This window comes from Brachyhypopomus gauderio, chromosome 7 (assembly GCF_052324685.1).
Source record: "Brachyhypopomus gauderio isolate BG-103 chromosome 7, BGAUD_0.2, whole genome shotgun sequence".
NCBI lineage: Eukaryota > Metazoa > Chordata > Actinopteri > Gymnotiformes > Hypopomidae > Brachyhypopomus > Brachyhypopomus gauderio.
In genome coordinates, this window is record NC_135217.1 from 10326238 (window position 1) to 10331885 (window position 5648).

A 5648-nucleotide genomic window follows, 5' to 3' on the forward strand; every position below is an offset into this window, starting at 1 on the left:
TGTTGGTAGAATGACTTGTGTGATCAGGGTTGTTGTCTCGCTGAGTGACCCATGTTCTCGTGAGAGTCCGCTTACAGACAAGGGCCTCGATGTTTCCCTTTAGAATTTGCTGGTGTAATTCGTAATTGAAACCAAAATTATTAATTTTGGTCTCATCCATGTGATCTGTGTTTGTCCGTGTGATCTTTAACAAACTGCAGACGGGAAGCCACGTTGGTTTTGGGGAGCAGCAGCTTTGTCCTTGTAACCCTGCCATGCACACAACTGTTCTCCTGATGGTGGACTCATGAGCATTAACCTCAGCTAATGTGAGAATGACCTTCGGTTTGCTTAGAAGCTTCCTTGGGTTCCTTTGAGACCTTCTGCTCCATTACACTTCCTGCTCTTGGCACGATCCTTGTTGGATTACTCCAGCAGAAGGTAATCTTGGTCTTGAGGTTCCTCAATCTGGACACAGTCTGTCTGACTGTGGATTGGTGGAGTCTCAACTCTAAACCCTTCTGCAGAACCCTCATTTGTTTATGTCCACTCATACCTGAAGGTCGTCCCATGGATTGGCAACACCTGACTCAAATCTTCAAAAGATCTGCTAACAGCTCTCACATATTTGTAATACTGGATCATTTTTCTCAATAAATAAATGACAGGGTGTAATATTGGTGTCTCGTTTGTTTGATTTGCTTCTCTTTGTCTACTTGCAACATTTTATGCAGAGATACAGAAATGTCTAAAGGGTTCACAAATTCAAGCACCACTGTAATTATCAGTATATTTCTATAAAAGAATTCCACAGATATTTTGCAGGAGTGTGTGAGTGTCATTTGTTTCCATTGGTGACAGATGAGGAATGTTTAAATTGCTTCTTGTTCATATTTATTCAACACAAGAATAGTTCATTTGATACATATAGTTCTTATTCTCCTGGGGATGTTAGAGTTTTCAATTATTGCATTTTGAAAGGCCATTAACATAGAATTATGCATACAGTAGCACGCCTATTAAACATGAACAACACATCCCAGCATTCTGCACAGGGTTGACATTGATTCTATTAGGTCGTCATTACATCCGTTTCGAATGTACAGAACAGGGCTGAGTTTTTCAAACGCATCATAACACAAGGACACTAAAGCGTCCATCACACTGAACGCTCGCCCACTTTCAGATGATCATAACACTACTGTTATTTGGGGAAGTGTGCTCTCCCCCATCAGCCCCTCCCCTCTCCCCCATCAGCCCCTCCCCTCTCCCCCTCAGCCCCTCCCCTCTCCCCCATCAGCCCCTCCCCTCTCCCCCTCAGCCCCTCCCCTCTCCCCCATCAGCCCCTCCCCTCTCCCCCTCAGCCCCTCCCCTTTCCCCCTCAGCCCCTCCTCCCTCCACTGCTTTTTAAAAGTTGTTCCCTGCGGCTCTGCAGTAATTATTGTACAGGACTCTGCTGGGACACCCTGGGAAAGATGAGAGCCAACACAACACACTGAGAGAGAGGAAGAGAGAGGGAGAGAGAGAGAGGGAGAGAGAGAATGGGAGAGGGAGAGAGAAAAAGCAGTTGGGCAAAGGTTCCTGCATTATGGAGGAAAAAGGGGAGGAAAAAGTGTGTGTGTGTTTGGTTGTGTGTGAGTGTGTGTGTGTGGGTGTGTGTGTGTGTGTGTGGGTGTGGGTGCCTCACTTCTATTAGTTGTTTATCAGTGTTTGTCCTACAGAGTCTCCACAACCTGTATGTGATGGCAATTCTCAGCAGCCAATCACCAGCTCTACAAGCAGGCCAAGGGTGTACTCAGCCACGCCCACCCCATGCTGGTCTCCCGCCTACTCAGCCCCGCCCACCCCACGCTGGTCACCCGCCTACTCAGCCCCGCCCACCCCACGCTGGTTTACTGCCTACTCATCCCCACCCACCCCATGCTGGTCTCCCGCCTACTCAGCCCCGCCCACCCCACGCTGGTCACCCGCCTACTCAGCCCCGCCCACCCCACGCTGGTTTACTGCCTACTCATCCCCGCCCACCCCACACTGGTCTACCGCCTACTCAGCCCCGCCCAACCCACACTGGTCTACCGCCTACTCAGCCCCGCCCACCCCACGCTGGTCTACCGCCTACTCAGCCCCGCCCACCCCACACTGGTTTACTGCCTACTCAGCCCCGCCCACCCCACACTGGTTTACTGCCTACTCAGCCCCGCCCATCCCACACTGGTTTACTGCCTACTCAGCCCCGTCCACTCCACACTGGTTTACTGCCTACTCAGCCCCGCCCACCCCACACTGGTCTACCGCCCACTCAGCCCCGCCCACCCCACGCTGGTCTACCGCCTACTCAGCCCCGCCCACCCCACACTGGTTTACTGCCTACTCAGCCCCGTCCACCCCACACTGGTTTACTGCCTACTCAGCCCCGCCCACCCCACACTGGTTTACTGCCTACTCAGCCCCGCCCACCAACACTTCATTTCTGGTTTTCAACAGCTATTTCTAATTTGCGTATTCACATGAGCTAATATGAGGAGAGAACAATGCAAAAAGAATGTCAATACACAAATAGACCTCCGTGAAGAAAATGTTTCAGTTTCCTCTTTCATGAGAGCAAGAGGGAGAGATACCAAGGCACAGGAGCAAGGGGAGAGACAGGATGGGCCCAGGACAAAAGACATACAGAGAATAAATCAGCTCTTCAGTAAACTGTCCCATGGTGAGAGAGAGAGAGAGAGGGAGGGAGAGAGAGGGAGAGGTGGACAGAGAGAACATGAGCAGAGAGAACGGTGAAGATGACGGAGCAAAAATGACAGAATGAGAGTTATTAAAATGGCTCTGAGCTTTAAAACACCTTATGTAACTTTGTTGCGTGTATGTGTGTCTGTGTGTGTGTATGCATGTGCATGTGTGTGTGTTACTCCTTTATTGTCTCATACAAGGTTAGAGCAATTTAGCCGTCAGGATATTTACGGTAGTGCTGTGCTATGAGGAACGCATTCTATAAAGCGGTCTGATCCGTGCTGCACCACACAGACACGCACATACACACTAAAGCACTACACCTCCCTATCTCATCACATCATGTCACCCCCACTTCTTTCAGGGTTTTTTCCTGTGTATGTGACCTAATGGAACTGTTGCTGTCCATGGTGCTGAACTTAATGCCTGCAGCTTAGAGTAGGGAGGGAGAGAGAGAATGAGACAGAGAGATAGAGGGAATTATGGAATGGTAAATCATTAGTAAGGCAAGGAGTGTAAAGATAGACAGACTATAGCAGTTGTCTGTGTGTGTGTGTGTGTGTGTGTGTGTGTGTGTGTGTGTGTGTGTGTGTGTGTGTGTGTGTGTGATCTGATGTTTGTGTTGGTGGAGCAGGAGGGTGCTGATGTCTTGTTAGAGCATCGCATGTACAGCCGGCAGAAAGGCGACATTTCGCCTTGTACAGGTTTGCTTCAGCCCTACCTTGGCACTGCGATGTTGCTGACACGGCCGTGGACGGACGCTCGCTTGGCCTCTAAAACCTTTCCAATGTATGTTGTAGTACCTACCGCACTGACACTGAAAATGTGTGTGTGTGTCGGAGGGGTTTGTGAAGAAAAGACCTCAGAATAAAACTTTTCTCCCAGAGAGGGAGAGAGGGGGGGAGAGATAGAGACGGAGACTGCAGCAGCAGTTAACATAACACTGCCTCTAATGGATATTACAAGACCGAGGTGAACGTCACGATTTAGAGAGCACATCAGCGAAAGCCACAGCCGGCGAGAGGGGGAAACACCGACATAACATCCTTCCCCTTCTCGCCGTGGTCGTCACAGCGAGCGATTATGACCGTCATTTCACCAGCTCGCACAGAAACGTCCATTTCTTCCTATATCTTTGATCTAAATGATCTGGAAGTGGTGTGGCGCGAGCCGTTACCGAGGGGGGATTCCTCAATCGAGATTTTGATTTCTAAGCGCGTGCACCAACAGTCCAGCTCAGTGCTGACCACTCTGCTGTTTTTTCCGGTCAAGCGGTAGCCGCCGTCTTCTCTCCGCGCGCTCTACACAGTGCTCGCCGTCAGTGGCAGTGTGATGTGAAATTTTGTGTATGACGCAATTTTTTGCATGAACTTGAACAGTTTCGAATTATTGGCGTGAGAAGCTGTTCTCTCGTTTCAGTGTGTCAACATGTGACAGTATTTGCCAGGTGTTGACGTAAGACTGGTCTTTTCCGTTTTCAGACCTTTTATGAGCGAGATTTTCTTCCCGTTTTTTTCGAAATGTTACACTTGAGACGCACCGCCCCCTGAGCGCATTCTCTCTCTCTCTCCCTCTCTCTCTCTCTATCTCTCTCTCCCCCGTCCCCTGCCCTCCGTTATTCGGGCTCTCTGCGTGCGCTTCTCATTTCGTAAGGCGAGCAGTGTTTGGTAGGTTCCCCACAGCTGCCGACTCTTCAGCGGACAGGCAGAATGTTCGTGTCGGTCTGGTATGCCAAGAAAATGGGCCGACGTTTCATTAACAACGTGCGCAAAAGCAAGAAACAACGGCACCAGATCATGGTAGGAACTTAATGTGTTTGTATAACGGTATTCCTCAACGTTTGTCAGTCGCGTAGCTCGTGAGCGTGGCACGAGGTGTGAATGGGGCGCGGGATTAACCACGTAACAGGGAAAGGCGCGTGAGATATTATTATGCGTTCTGTGTGCTCCCTCGGTTCGCGTGACAGGCAGGACGTTCTGAAAAGTGCGCAAAAACCGCGCAGCGCCTCGTGCACGACTGCGTCACAAGTGCCCAAAAGAAGAAAGTAATAATTAGGACTGTCTGTCTGCGCGCTGTGGTGCTGCCGTACTGTGAGTCAGGAACATTAATAATATATGTGAAGAATAAAACTTCAAATGATTAATATAAACATTGTGACGTCTTTTTCTACCTGACGGGAAGAACTAATTTGTAAAACTTTATCAGAACGTTGAATTTTTTGAGGACATTCTGAAGGGTGAAGTCGGATTCCTTTTGGCTCATCTTGACAGTAATTACTTTGAAGAAAGAGAGAGAGAGAGAGAGAGAGAGAGAGAGAGAAGGCTTGTCATAATGATTGTAGAGCTCCCTTGGTAGAAGGCCAGAGAAGGAAATCACAATAATAGATGTGAATAACATGTCACTTAATCTATGCCCTTACAGAAAGAGATACAGAGTGTGTGTGAGTGAGAGAGATACAGAGAGTATGTGAGTGTGAGAAAGATACAGAGTGTGTGTGTGATTGGGAGAGATATGGTGTGTGAGAGACAGAGAGACATAGAGAGGGAGAGAGAGTGTGTGTTTGTGAGAGAGATACAGAGTGTGTGTTTGTGTGAGAGTGTTTTTGAGATTGTGTGAGGGAGTGATACAGGGAGAGTGTGTGTGTGATAGAGTGAGATACAGAGATTAAGAGATACAGAGACTTAGTTTTTGTGAAGGTGTTAATTTATGCATTAGTTGTGTTAGTGAAATATTGTGGCTTTATTTCCTTCCAACCCCCCCCCCCCCCCCCCCCCCAAACACACACACACACACATGCATATACACCTCATTGTATGCATATACATACATTCACACATCATTCAGATCCACTGATAAATCAGTTCAATAACTCTAGGCAGTGATGATGTTTAGACCAGGAACTGTGTGCAGATGTACACGCATGCACTACATCTCTGCTC